This window comes from Lissotriton helveticus, chromosome 7 (genome assembly GCF_964261635.1).
Source record: "Lissotriton helveticus chromosome 7, aLisHel1.1, whole genome shotgun sequence".
NCBI classification, from domain to species: domain Eukaryota; kingdom Metazoa; phylum Chordata; class Amphibia; order Caudata; family Salamandridae; genus Lissotriton; species Lissotriton helveticus.
The window spans coordinates 739917132-739933522 of NC_136068.1; positions in this window are offsets into that span (position 1 = coordinate 739917132).

Below are 16391 nucleotides of genomic sequence, written 5' to 3' on the forward strand. Positions count from 1 at the left end.
ACCATAAAATTCAGTTAAAAAATCAACCTACTGCACAGAGGCAGTATACTGTTAAGCAAGAAGCTAAAAGAACAAGTCAGGGAGATCTTAGGTCAACTTGAATATCAGGGGGTGATTGAAACATGCACCTCACAAATGAACAATCCTTTGTTTCCTGTCTCCAAACCAGACGATTCATATCGTCTAGTTTTGGACTACAGACACCTAAACTCTTGTTGCAAAACATTTGCAGTACAAAACTCACACAGTGCAGCACTAATAAATAACATTGTGCGCAAAAAATATAAAACGACATTAGACATTTCAAATGGTTTCTTCTGTCAAAACATTGCACCAGAAAGCAGGTATTTGACCGCTTTCTCAAGTATAGGGGCACAAAGGCAATTCTGTCGTCTCCCCCAGGGATTCAAGAACAGCCCAGGATTATTTTCAGCCAGGGTAACAGAATTACTACAAATGTATGATGATGAGGCATTATCTTATGTCGATGATATCTATCTTACAGACGATGACCTGGAGACACACTTGAAAAGAGTGAACACCATAATACTTGGGTTCGCATCTGAAGGTTACCAATTCAACTTTAAAAAGTCACGAATTGCCCACCTCACTGTCCTATTTTTAGGATATGAATTATCAAGTGAAGGCAAAAGCCTAGCAGACAACTTCTTAGAGAAGTGTGCAGTACTCCAAGCTCCAAAAACGCTGAAAAACTTACAATCAATTCTAGGTTTCTTGAATTTCGGAAGAACTTACATTCTAAACTATGCAGAGAGGGTTAAACCCCTCTACGAATTAATAAAACCTGATTTCAAACCAATTAATTGGACACAGAAACACACAAAAATTCTACGATCAATACAAACAGACATGTTAACTAAAACAAAACTGCAAACACTCGCAAACGAACGCAACCTTGTAATCCGAGTCATCCCAGGAAGATGCGGATTTACGTACCTGACCTCTAATGAGGGAGAAACGGTACCAATAGCTTATAAATCACACTTGTACACACACGCTGAAATAAAATTCAGTTCTACTGAAAAAATTCTGACTGCGGTCCAAACTGCTGTAGCAAAAGAAAGAGCCCTCGCACAAGGTAAACGTATAATAATCGTTATACCAGTAACTGCCCTAGAGGCAGTAACAAAAGCCAGCATTCTGAATGCTAAAGCTTTACATCCGAGATGGATACAATGGGTTAATTCTCTTGCTGCATCAGACGTAGTATACGAATTTGATCCTAACTCTAAAAACGCAAGAATTTCTCCAATACGAATATGAATGTCCTCTGCCGAATGAGATCCTGCCTCTATAACATTACGGCTGTATAATATATACGGACGGTTCAGCACAACCCACAGTTGGGGGTAAACAAGCATATAGTGCTGCGTGAGCGATCGTTAAAGGTCGATGGCATGAAGGAAAGTGTAGACCCTTGGTCACTAAAACTCAATCACTCGGAGATTGTACAGCTCAGCGAGCTGAACTACAGGCTTTCAAGATGGCGCTTGAAAATACCGATTGCGAATTCCCCACACTAATAGTGTGCGATTCGTATTATTGCGTCCAGTCTTACAATGAATACTTGCAGAACTGGGTTCAAAACGGTTTCAAAGATGCAAAAGGTGGCACAATCAAGCATAAAATGCTTTGGGAACAAGTAGTTCTTTTACAGAAAGAACTACAAAAGACTCACGTGATACATACACTGAGTCATCAACATGATGGCGTTCACGTTGCAGGGAATTTATTGGCTGATGAGGCCGCGAAGGCAGCTGTGCAAACGACTTCCGTAGCTGCCATTACCCGGTCAAAAACAAAAAAAGACAGAGAGATAATACAAGCTGTCAGTGCTTCAGTAAAAGACAGTGGTAAGACACTCCCGAAAGGCTTTCCAGTAAAGTACTCATACAAAACTGATGCGAATAATGTTCCTTTTGCTGTAATCCCTGGAGTGGGGGATAGAGCAATTCCAAACATGGAACACAGGTTAGGACTAATTTTAGCGGCACATGAAGGGCTCGCTTCGGCACATGCTGGTGTTTCCGCCACAGTATCATTATTAAAACAGAGATATTGGTGGCCACGCATGAGAAAACAGACTAGAAACTATGTTCTAGAATGTGAAATATGCCAAAAAATGAAAGTATCAACAGTGAAACGACCTGCACAGACGCCCCTTCTAATCTCAGATAAACCATTAGCATGTGTTTACCTGGACCACTGTGGTCCCTTACAAAGGGATGGTAACTATAAATATATCATGGTTGCAGTGGATTCCTGCACGAGATTCACTTGGATGTGGCCCCAGTGCTCGGCTGACGCCAGAACTGTTATAAAAAATTTACGAGTCTTTATCGGCACATACGCAATTGGCATGCTACATTCTGACCAGGTCCTGCGTTTAGCTCTCGAGCTTACAAGGAGGCCATGGCCAGCTTGGGCATTGCATTGCGGTACTCTAGTCCATTCCATCCCGAGGGAAATGCGGTAGTGGAAAGAAAAAACCGTGACATAAAGCAATCTATTTACAACAAGGGGTGGTGAGGGACAGAGTCTCTGAATTAAGCAGAATACTCTCACCCAGTCAAGAGATCAGGGCTAGATCCAACACCGTTTTTTAGCTCATTGCACCATCCCAGTTTCAGAACCTGGCTGTATGCAAATTAGTCTGTTCCTGTCCCAGTGCATGATGGGAACAGGGCAAACCAAACCCCATGTTGTAAATATAAAGCAATCTATAGCAGCGAGGGTATTAGGTTCGGGTGATGGGTGGGTCAAAAATCTAATAAATGTCCAACGTAGTCTTAATAATCTGCCAAGACATTCTCTGGGTGGAATCACTCTGTATGAACTTTTGTTTGGTACTAGAATGATAATCGAAGACCTCGATAGTCAGACTTCAGTGGTGGAACAAAAAACCTTTGATATCAAAGATCGTTTGGCTGTTTTACAGGACTTAAATGAAACAAGAAGAAGTCTAAGTAACACAAAGCTAAAGCCAACGGCCACTGAAGAAAAACCACCTGTCCCAGCAAGACCTGTCTGGATTCCAAAGATTGGGGATCTGGTCAGAGAAAAGATCGCGGTGAAGAAGGAATTTGGGCCTTCTTACAGAAAAACAGTACCTGTCTTAGCTACCAGCGGAACAAGATCAGTAGTACTACCGGCCCTTGCTGATAAAAAAGGAGAACAGAGTTGTATCAATCGACCTGGTAAAACCACAATCATGTGGCCAATAATAAGTAGTAGGCCCAGTGGTTTCCCAAGAAGTAGCAGAAGACCAAACCTTGCTACAATTCAAGAGGTTCAAACTGAAAGACTAATCACATTTGATAAACCTGCAGTGAATAAAAAAGGACTATGCAGCAAAGACATGGAACGTGTGCCTCTTGAAACCCAAATTGCAACAGTTCATCAAGAAACACCTGTCTACAATGATGTAGCCTCTGACTATACAAATCCAAAGATTAATGAAAATCCGGAAGCAATCCCAACAATTGACAGAACTGCATCTGACTACTTCATCAATTTCGATGACTTTTCTGAAGATCCAAGTGAACATGAAGGAAAGCCAGCAAATAAAACTTTCAAAGAAAAAATAACTGAACTCTTTCATCAACTTGGAGAAACATATCTGATTTCACCATGGATTGAATTGTGGATTGTGTTAGGTGTACTTTTCCTCCTACTCTGGCTCATTTTGGTTTTAAGCTTGGGAAGAATGATTGATGGAAAATACAGTACATTGGACACAGCAAGTCAGAACATCAACTTGGTTCTAAAGCCTCACCGATCTTCTCACACTAAAAAAAGAGAACTATCATCAGTAAACATCACAGCCATTCCTATACCTGGTGGTGTAGCATGGGACGCTACTGATTACGACATCTATGGCCCGGTTGAACTATTGAAATATCCACATCAGTTCAAGGTTTCATTAAGTGACTTTGTATCACCTAGTACTTTCTCTGATGATTGGGACTTTGAAAATATTAATAATATGATGTCAGATTTAGAAATGTCAGCAAAATTTACAGAACATGATTATTTAGAAGGTTCATCAGATTATGAAGAAATGTATTGCTTTAATCATTATGGCCATCACTATTTGCATAAATCTGCTAATCATAGAAATATTTTTACTTATAATCAATGGGAACATTGTCCAACACCGCCAAAAGGCAGCACGAAAACATTTTATGAGAAATTCCCATACTTCTCAGGATTTAATAACACTGATCCAGAAACGTTTTATTTTAAGATTTTAAATAAGACAGGAATGAAAAACATGTTGACAAATACTAAATTGATATATTCCACAAAATTTTATGAAAAAATGTCTACATTTGGTTTTGAATTTTGGAAAAACAACATTGAGACAAAAACTATCTGGGGTACAAAAGACTGGCAGGTACAAGGTTTAGAATCATTATTCAGAGCCTGCATGATCCCAGAAGAAAAAATGTTCCTGAATGACACCATTCAACAAACAACCTGTCTTGGCCTAGCCAAGATAAAGGACTTAAACAAACCGTCTATACCAAAGCCCATACCTGATAGTAATAGCTCTACAGATGCGGAAATAGACGTATCCCATATTTTACACCAAAACAGAACTAATCCTGATTGGAGAAAATGGTTGATCTGGCCCACAGACACTAATAACTGTCAAGATAGATTCCTGAATAAAACACAGGGGTTCAAACAGAGCAGGCCAGACCCAAGATATTCCCAGAGACAACATCCAGGGATAATAACAACATACAGTGTAGAAAAACTATGCCTCGAATGGCTACAGAAATCTACACTACCTGAAATTAAGAAACACTTGACTTTACTTAAAGAAGGTGCTGACTTGCGAGATTTCTTATTGGGACCTCGCAAACAGCGTCAAAAACGTTTCACATACGCCGGTATATACGCTGCTTACAATGAAGCTTGGAAAGTAACTCAAATTGAAACTGCTGAAAAAATACGAGAAATTGATCGTATTAATTTGGAAAAATCACTGTCTGTAGTGGACAATGGGTTAACGACTCTGTCCTCCAGAATTTATTCACTGGACAGCATTGTATCATCTGCTATTGATATAATAGAACAGGATATGCTAATGTTACAACATGGCCAGTCCCAATTACGTTCTATTGTACAGTTAGGCTGGACGTTACAAAACCTCCGTTCAGGCTACGTGCCATGGTGTCTAATCAACACAACGTCATTATTTTCTATCTTTAACCTTACTGATAAACAAATCTCTTTGGCACAAAAAGGAGCAGACTATACGGTGCTGAGCATTGAAAAACTAGAAAGATTGCCATTGACAGTCTCCGAAAGACCTGTCATTGAATGGATAATACATGGCACAATTACAATTCCGATAACAACTTTTCAGTTTCAATATTGCCAAAAGCACATACCAGCAGGCCTGTATGAAAGGTTGGGTAAAGGTTCCATGAAGTCAACCTGGAATCTACCTTATACACATAGATGTTACAGTGGGGGGAAAAAAGAGGTATTTCTTAGTGGTAACAACTGTAAAAATTCACTGAGCGATACACTTCTGTGTCAAGGAATTAACTTGCATGGAGCCTGCGAAGGTTCATCAAATAACCTTTCATGCCACCTGCACGGTACCCCTGCTACACAAATAGAGCCTTTTTTCAGACAACTTTCCAACGGCAGTTACGTTATAATAAGTGACCACAGCTGTTGTGGCATGGTGTCAGGAACGGCCTATCTGGTCAGTGTAACTTCCAGGGTCACTTGCTGTATGCAAGTATTGTATCCAAACAGCAAACCAGACAAGGAGGCAACGATATGGCCTTCTCTGAATATCTCTTCTATTCGAATTGATACTTTAAGCAGAATGAAATCCATTCTTTTACAAACAACTGTGCCTTTAACCTAGTCCAGAGAAATGTATGATCTGCAAGTTGCAAGGACAGCAGCAGAGATACATGTATTATTATCGACAAATTGCCCTGTGCATTTCGTAGAAATGTTAAGTCAGCAGTACCTATGGATATCGATACTTTGCTTGGTTCGGTAATGGCTCATGCTACGTGTTTTCCCCAGCGGCTACCTATTCTGATGACGGCATTCGAAGAGACCTCATCATTACGATTAGGTGGCGGTGAGGTACGAGATGAAAGCGGCACACAGGTACAACCTTCTGTGACCATTGCAGATCTAAATACCGATGACGGCAATGCTTCTCATATATACACTATTTTTAAGAAGCTTGTTTCCGGTCCAGGAAAGGCATGGCTTAGAAGTTCGGGCTGCACTGTTCCCATGAGGCACAGGGTCAGACTGATTTGCATATGGCTACGTCTGAACTGGGGTGGAGGAGTGGGCTAAAGAACCGTGATGGATTATACCCAGATCTGTTGACTGGGTGTGAGTGTTTGATTGGTTCAGATGCTCCGTCCATCACCACCCCTTTTTGTACTGCTTTGTTCGACATAAGTTGGCAGGGTATGCTCAGACGTGAGTCCCTTGCTCACTTTGCCACTGGATTCAAGCAAGCCTGGCTGAAGATGGCTGAAATGCCAGACACCGGTCCTAGGAAGCTTGTTTCCGGTCCAGGGAAGGCATGGCTTGACAGTTCGAGCTGGACTGTTCCCATGAGGCACAGGGTCAGACTGATTTGCATATGGCCATGTCTGAACTGGGCAGGCAGAGTGGGCTAAAGAACAGTGATGGATTAAACCCAGATCTGTTGACTGGGTGTGAGTGTTTGATTGGTTCAGATACACCGTCCATCACCACTCCCTTTTGTACCCCTTTGTTCACCATAAGTTGGCAGGGTATGCTCATTCAAGCAAGCCTGGCTGAAGACGGCTGAAATGCCAGAAACCGGTCTTCGGACGTTTGTTTCCGGTCCAGGGAAGTTATGGCTTGGCAGCTCGGGCTGGACTGTTCCCATGAGGCACAGGGTCAGACTGATTTGCATATGGCTATGTCTGAACTGGGGTGGAGGAGTGGGCTAAAGAACCGTGATGGATTATACCCAGATCTGTTGACTGGGTGTGAGTGTTTGATTGGTTCAGATGCTCCGTCCATCACCACCCCTTTTTGTACTGCTTTGTTCGACATAAGTTGGCAGGGTATGCTCAGACGTGAGTCCCTTGCTCACTTTGCCACTGGATTCAAGCAAGCCTGGCTGAAGATGGCTGAAATGCCAGACACCGGTCCTAGGAAGCTTGTTTCCGGTCCAGGGAAGGCATGGCTTGACAGTTCGAGCTGGACTGTTCCCATGAGGCACAGGGTCAGACTGATTTGCATATGGCCATGTCTGAACTGGGCAGGCAGAGTGGGCTAAAGAACAGTGATGGATTAAACCCAGATCTGTTGACTGGGTGTGAGTGTTTGATTGGTTCAGATACACCGTCCATCACCACTCCCTTTTGTACCCCTTTGTTCGCCATAAGTTGGCAGGGTATGCTCATTCAAGCAAGCCTGGCTGAAGACGGCTGAAATGCCAGAAACCGGTCTTCGGAAGCTTGTTTCCGGTCCAGGGAAGTTATGGCTTGGCAGCTCGGGCTGGACTGTTCCCATGAGGCACAGGGTCAGACTGATTTGCATATGGCTATGTCTGAACTGGGGTGGAGGAGTGGGCTAAAGAACCGTGATGGATTATACCCAGATCTGTTGACTGGGTGTGAGTGTTTGATTGGTTCAGATGCTCCGTCCATCACCACCCCTTTTTGTACTGCTTTGTTCGACATAAGTTGGCAGGGTATGCTCAGACGTGAGTCCCTTGCTCACTTTGCCACTGGATTCAAGCAAGCCTGGCTGAAGATGACTGAAATGCCAGAAACCGGTCCTAGGAAGCTTGTTTCCGGTCCACGGAAGGCATGGCTTGGCAGTTCGGACTGGACTGTTACCATGAGGCACAGAATCAGACTGATTTGCATATGGCCATGTCTGAACTGGGGTGGCAGAGTGGGCTAAAGAACCGTGATGGATTAAACCCAGATCTGTTGACTGGGTGTGAGTGTTTGATTGGTTTAGATGCTCCGTCCATCACCACCCCTTTTTGTACCGCTTTGTTTGCCATAAGTTGGCAGAGTATGCTCAGACGTGAGTCCCTTGCTCACTTTGCCACTGGATTCAAGCAAGCCTGGCTGAAGACGGCTGAAATGCCAGAAACCGGTCCTAGGAAGCTTGTTTCCGGTCCAGGAAAGGCATGGCTTAGAAGTTTGGACTGGACTGTACCAATGAGGCACAGGGTCAGACTGATTTGCATATGGCCATGTCTGAACTGGGGTGGAGGAGTGGGCTAAAGAACCGTGATGGAGTATACCCAGATCTGTTGACTGGGTGTGAGTGTTTGATTGGTTCAGATGCTCCGTCCCTCACCACCCCCTTTTGTACCTAGACGGATATCAATTTTACCACAGAATACAATCTAAAGAGGAGACTATCAAAGAATATGTTGATGCTGTTTTAAAGGACTTGGCTTTGACTTGTCGTTTTGGAATGTTACATGATGAATTAATTTGAGACCATAGTGCCATGCATGCAGCTAATAGCTCCATACAATCAAATCTGTGGGGAAAAGGAGAGTCTCCACTACAAGAGGTTATCAATATAGAACAAGCATTTACAATGCAATGGTCTCGTCTTTGTTAAAGTTAGAGCTATTGGCATTGCTCATGACATTATTTTTGTTTTTAAAACATAAAAATAAATGGCATTGTCATTTACAATGCCAATAGCTTAATCTCTCACACATGCGAGACCTATTGCATTTGCACCCACACACACATACACAGAGCCACACACAGAGCCACCCACACACATACAGAGCCACACACACCCACCCACACAGAGCCCAACACACACAGAGCCCAGCACACACACACAGGGCCCAACACACAGGGCCTAACACACACACTCAGAGCCCCACACACACACACTCAGACCCACACACACACACACAGAGCCACACACACACACTCAAAGCCCCACACACACACACTCAAAGCCCCACACACACACACTCAGAGCCACACACACACACACTCAGACCCACACACACACACAGAGCCACACACACACACTCAAAGCCACACACACACACACTCAGAGCCACACATACACACTCAGAGTCACACACACAGTGCCATACACACACACACACACACAGAGCCACACACACACTCAGAGCCACACACACACACTCAGAGCCACACACACACACTCAGAGCCACACACACACACTCAGAGCCACACACACACCCTCAGAGCCACACACACACTCAGAGCCACACACACACTCAGAGCTACACACATACACTCAGAGCTACACACACACTCAGAGCTACACACATACTCAGAGCTACACACACACTCAGAGCTACAAACACACTCAATGCTACACACACACACACTCAGAGCTACACACATACTCAGAGCTACACACACACTCAGAGCTACACACAGAGCCACATACACACACAGAGCCACACACACACACACACTTGCCCCCAACGTTGGAGTTGCCTGCGCACTTGCAGGGCAACTCGAAAGTACACATCTGTAGCATACTTTGAATCATACTAATAAGAGAGTGAAAGGAATGATTGAAATATTAAAGTAGACTTAACGTAATTTAAACCAAGAGGCACGAGATGGCAGAGTAATAGAAATAATGACGAGGGAGGAGCCAAGCTCGCGAGCGTAATGGTCGCCTTTTAGCTCGGCTCCCGCAGCCCTCCGGCCTGATTGCCTATCCTGTCTACTATCCTGTCCGGAGACGACACATTATCGGGGAATTGGAAACAGAACACCTTGTTTGTACTTACCATTTGGCCCGGAGATTTCAACGTGCAGCGGCTCCGAAGTTGTGCCCTCCGCAAGATCGGGGCCTCCGTGGAACCTAGACCGGGACCTAGCCGGTGGGATCCGACGGCTCTCGGCCCCGGCCGAGAGCGTGAACCAATGATGAGAGCCGTTGTGCGAAATCCCGGCGATCCTGATCCGGGCCTGCCCTGGTGACCGTGCGGCTGATGTGGGTGAGATGCACCGGGGACTGATTCTGTGAAGGGGTCCTCCCCCCGCCGCTGCTTTGTCCGGCGGCCCTGTTCCTCTGCGCCCGGACTCTGCTTGCTGGGGGCGCCGGTGCTGGTGTAGGCGGGGACCCGTATTGGGCGGACATCCTTTCGGCACCAGGGCTGCCATTGCTGGGACCCCCGGAGCTCTGTAAAGTCCTACATTTTTGAACTGTTTTTCCGGGGGTCGTGGAGGGCGGCGACTGGGCTGACTTCACGAAATGGCGGCTGACCCTCTGAAACAAGAATCGCCCTGTGGCGGCGGGCTTGGGTTGCCTAATTGCGCGGGGGTCTGGTCTGGTGAGCGTGAGCTTACGGTCAGAGATATCCTGGAAGCTCTGAGATCCCTGCGCGCATCCCTGGCCCCCGATGTCCCTGTGGGTCCGCCACGATCTGCCGCCATTTTGGGCAGCCGTTTCTTCTTGCCGCCCTCTTGTTTCAGTGACTCCATTGCCTCGCCCCCCTCGATTGCTGCAAGTGTTGCTGCCGCTGATCGAAGATCGTTTTGTGTGCCGGTGACTTTGGAGCTCCCTGTTTTTCGAGGTTCTGACCCCGGGTACTTGGACATTGTGCCGCGGCCCTGTCCGGCATGGATGCCTGGAACTATTGGTGGACTGCCGCCTGCACCTGCTCCGATGGCTTTGCCTTTGTCTATCATAGAGACCCCCTCGCCCTCCCCAGCGGCGAAACTGAACTCCTGTTTTTCATCATCCGTGCTGCGATTGCTGATGCATCTAAACTCTCTGTTTGGACTTCTGCTCCCTTGCGGACCGATTTACCCCCCATGTTGTTATGGTAGTCACCATTTTTTTCGACTGTATGCTGGTCTTGTATTTAGTATCTCATTTTACACTGTCATGTGGTGGGTGGGATTTGTGGTTCGGAAGGGATGGGGGTGATATGCACAACTCTTGGTTGATTCTTGGTATACGACTTAGTGGCGCAGTTGTTTGTACCCGTGGAGCGGTGGGAGGTCCCCTTCTCTGTACGTTTTATGGCGCTTGATGGGGTGTCGTCCTGGTCTGTTTTTGCTGTGATTGTCTGGTTGGGCGGAGGGCGGTGGCCGACCATATTGATTGCTGTTCTTATGCTCCTCCCTCCTGTTGTCTTATTTCCGTTTCTGTTTCTTTTTTGTCTCGTTCTTCTCTCTTTCCTTCACGCTATATTTCGGGTTCTGGTTTAGGGCGACAGGCACGCTGTCTGAAGGGTAGGCCATAGCCTTCTACAGGGGTGCAGGGTGGGATGGGTGGGTTGGGTTCTATTTGTTGTTTGTTTTATGGTTCTATGGCCCTTTTGTATCTCCTTTTCGTAAAGCCGCGTCTGTCCCGGCCTCCCGTGGTGTGTTCGGGGTGGGGTGTGTGGCGTCGTTAACCCTCCTCTTATGGTTCGGTTGCTTTTCTTCTCGATCGCTGTACCCTCACTGGTGCTGATACTCTTGTTGTCTCCTGTATTCCCGCCACGGGACGCCTGTGTCGACGTGTCTTCTTTCTTTCGTTTTTATATTTCATTTCTTTTTTCCTTTTCTCATTGTTCCACCTTGTCCTCCTCCCCTCCCCCTCCTTCCCCCCCTCTTCCCCCTCTTTTCCTCGTCCCCGCCCCCCTCCCTCCTTTTTCCTAGAGGTCACTATGACGGGCTAGTTTTGATGTGCTGTTTCTCCGATCCCTCTGTTTTGGCTTAGCTGTGGTTTGGGTGGTGGGCATGTGACGATGATAATGCTCAGGTGTCGATTATGTCTCAATTATCCTGATCTTCTTGTGTGCATTGTGTTGTCTCTCCTGTACTTCGGCCCCTTACCCCCTTATTGAAGCTGAGGCTGGTTCTGGGACATCGGACGTCTCTATATTGAAAGTGAGCCTGTCGTACGCCTTATCCCCATATTATAAAATTAACCTTTTTTTGCTCCTGTGTTTTGGCCCTCTGGTTCCTAAGTCTCTTCTCCCCTTTTTACGATTGTACTGCCTCTGCTTCTTGCTGATTGATTCTGTAATGTTTGCCTTGGAACCTCTGATTGCTTTACACATTGCGGCCGGCCGGTTTGGTTGTAGGCCTAGAATTGTATATCCTTTTGATGCCAATAAAGGTTTTAAAAAAAAAAAAAAAAAAAAAAAATGATGACGAGGGGAAAACAGTAAGGCTTGGAATTATAGTGTTATGGGAGGCTTTATGGGGGTAGAGCAGCCGCGAACAAATTTGTACTGTAATGAAAGCTTTGGCAAAGGTAGAGCAGACTGGCCCGAAGCTGTAGTTAAATGAGAGACTCCACAAGGGTAAAAGAGAGGCACAGAGGTATAGTTGAATGAGGGCCATAAGAAGTAGACAACAGGGGCACAGACGAAGTGCATAAAATAAAAAAACGAACCATGGAGAAGAGGGGCTGGCTTCAGCCCACCACTAGAAAACATACGCGCGAACACCAGCATGAGCACCAGTCCACACAGGCACTCACAGACAAATATACACAAATAGACTCAACACACACAGAAATACACATGTGAACACCAACAAATGAACCAGTCTACACAGGCGCCCACAGACAAACAGTAATAGAGAGAGGAACACAAAACACAGACATACACACGTGAACACCAACATATGCACCAATCCACACAGGCACCCACAGATGCACCAACATATGCACCAATCCACACAGGCACCCACAGATGCATAGTCACACACATACAAAGAGGGACACAAAACACAGACACAGACGCGTAAACACCAACATATGCACCAGTCCACACAGGCAGACGCACATACAAAAAGGAACACAAAACAGTGATACACACATGAACACACAGAAACACTGACAATACACACAAACACATGTGCACACCACAGCCACCAATTAAGAGGCCTACATAAATAAAGAGCACTACGTGCACATGCACAGTCCAGAAAACCCATATGTGCAAACAGGTCTACTGAACTACAGGACAAGCAAAATTATGCAATCGTCTGCATGTTCACACACGTACACCAAACACACAGAGGCACATGAAAGAAATACACACCATTCAACTAGCATAGGAAAAGAAACAGACTTCTGCTATTTGTAAAACACAGAGACACACATTCATATACATATAACAAACAAGAGAGGCCCTATACATATATCTGTCTGTCTATCTATCTATCTATCTATCTATCTATCTATCTACCTATATATATATATATATATATATATATATATATATATATATATATATATATATATATATATATATATATATATATATATATATATATATATATATATATATATATATATATATATATATATATATATATATATATATATATATATATATATATATATATATATATATATATATATATATATCCATCAAACAAAGGTGTCCCCTTCAAGGAAGCCTCAAACAGTAGGGTGTGGTTCAGCGCTTTAATGGTGAAAAGAGACAGCCTGGCAAACAGCAACATTCACCTCAAAATAGCAAGCCCGACACGTTTCGTGAATCCCTTCACTTCTTCATGGGCTGAGTTCTGTAGCATACGCACAACGAGCAGAGCACCTGTTTATAGTTCGTGGACACGCCCCAGTGGGTGTAGACAACACTGCTGCCTGCCGGTCCTCGTAGTGCCCAAATAATGTTTTACTCCAGTGAGTCGTCTGTGCGCTGCCAAATTAAAACATGATAACTCCCCATGTGGGTCGATGAAATGTCATGTAAAACTCACGCTGCCCTTGTGAGCTTTTCACAGCGCCCCTTTTCTGTCCGTGCATATACCATCAGCCGCCTGGCATCAAGTATCGGACCACTTCTGAGTGGCGGGGCTCCCTTCACGACAGGACTGGTCGTGCAAAAATCCATCAAACAAAGGTGTCCCCTTCAAGGAAGCCTCAAACAGTAGGGTGTGGTTCAGCGCTTTAATGGTGAAAAGAGACAGCCTGGCAAACAGCAACATTCACCTCAAAATAGCAAGCCCGACGCGTTTCGTGAATCCCTTCACTTCTTCATGGGCTGAGTTCTGTAGCATACGCACAACGAGCAGAGCACCTGTTTATAGTTCGTGGACACGCCCCAGTGGGTGTAGACAACACTGCTGCCTGCCGGTCCTCGTAGTGCCCAAATAATGTTTTACTCCAGTGAGTCGTCTGTGCGCTGCCAAATTAAAACATGATAACTCCCCATGTGGGTCGATGAAATGTCATGTAAAACTCACGCTGCCCTTGTGAGCTTTTCACAGCGCCCCTTTTCTGTCCGTGCATATACCATCAGCCGCCTGGCGTCAAGTATCGGACCACTTCTGAGTGGCGGGGCTCCCTTCACGACAGGACTGGTCGTGCAAAAATCCATCAAACAAAGGTGTCCCCTTCAAGGAAGCCTCAAACATTAGGGTGTGGTTCTGCGCTTTAATGGTGAAAAGAGACAGCCTGGCAAACAGCAACATTCACCTCAAAATAGCAAGCCCGACGCGTTTCGTGAATCCCTTCACTTCTTCATGGGCTGAGTTCTGTAGCATACGCACAACGAGCAGAGCACCTGTTTATAGTTCGTGGACACGCCCCAGTGGGTGTAGACAACACTGCTGCCTGCCGGTCCTCGTAGTGCCCAAATAATGTTTTACTCCAGTGAGTCGTCTGTGCGCTGCCAAATTAAAACATGATAACTCCCCATGTGGGTCGATGAAATGTCATGTAAAACTCACGCTGCCCTTGTGAGCTTTTCACAGCGCCCCTTTTCTGTCCGTGCATATACCATCAGCCGCCTGGCGTCAAGTATCGGACCACTTCTGAGTGGCGGGGCTCCCTTCACGACAGGACTGGTCGTGCAAAAATCCATCAAACAAAGGTGTCCCCTTCAAGGGGCCTCTCTCTCTAGTGCGCAATCTGATCTGAGCCATCTAACGCTACCCTGTTCTGTGGAAGACCATGGCCCTTTCCTCACTGTATTCCCTTCTATGGATCTTAGTACATCTTTGGAGCTTTTGTCCAGCCTGAAATCTGGTTCTCCATTAGATCCATGTCCGGCCAAATGCTTGGGGAAAGTGGCTTCCGCCATTAACATTCTGGTGAACCCCCTGCTGAATACATCTTTGTCGACAGGGGAGGTGCCTCAGGCTTGGAAGCGAGCCATGATTCTTCCGCTGCTCAAAAAACCCACCTTGGACCCCTTGATACATGCCAACTACAGGCCAATCTCCCTTCTCCCTGCTCTGGCTAAAGTGGCCGAGCGTTATGTGCACGGGATAATTTCCAGCTTCATCGAAGGGAACGACCTGTTGCACACTTCGCAGTCCGGCTTCCGTGCAAATTTTAGCACGGAGTCGGCTCTGCTGGAGGTCACTGATGCCATCAGGGAAGTACTCGATCCGGGGGGAAAGGCCGTGTTGGTCATGCTTGACCTGTCGGCGGCTTTCGACACCGTTCCTCATGATGCCCTCCTTGTAAGACTCTGGGAGTGTAGCCTGCGTGGAACGGTGTGGAACTGGCTAAAATCATTTCTGGCCGACCGACGACAGACGATCTGGGCGCCTCCTTTTTCCGCTGATATGGCTCCGCTAGAGGTGGGAGTCCCGCAGGGTTCCATTCTCAGCCCTATGCTGTTTAACATCTTTATGGCCCCTCTGGTGGAAGTCGCGGAATCCTTTGGCGCCCAGATCGTGTCCTATGCCGATGACACCCAACTCCTGTTCACATGTGACAGGGGTGGGTCGTTTGATGGCACACAGATCAGGGACTGCCTAGGTGCGGTGTTTGAGTGGTTTAGAGGTCATGGCTTAAAATTCAACTCTGATAAGTCAGAGCTGCTCTTTTTCGGTTGCGCACCGGAACAAGACTGGAAATCCTGGTGGCCGCAGGATATGTTTCCTCCTGACAAGGTCGCTGTCCAGGCCAAGAATTTGGGAGTGATAGTAGATTGTGACCTATCCTTTGGACCTTACATCTCGTCCACTGTTGGGAAATGCTTCGGCATCTTACGGATGCTGAGGAAATTTCTTCCTCTACTATCACTCAACCACAGGAAGACAGTCGTTCAGGCACTAATTGGGTCGCGTTTGGACTACGCAAACGCTCTTTTTTTGGGTCTACCAAAATACCTTGTGACCCGTTTGCAAGTGGTCCAAAATTCGGCAGCCCGCGCCATCTTTGGACTCCCGAGGAGAGCTGGTGCCACTGCCTTATTGAACACCCTTCATTGGCTGCCTATCTCCAAGCGAGTCCTTTTTAAATGCCTGACGGTGGCCTTTAAGGCCCTACATGGTATTGGCCCCAAATACCTTGGGAAACGTTTTTCTCGGTATGTGCCAAGCAGGACTCTCAGGTCATCGGGTCTGTCTTTGCTGACTGTCCCTGCAATCCGTCG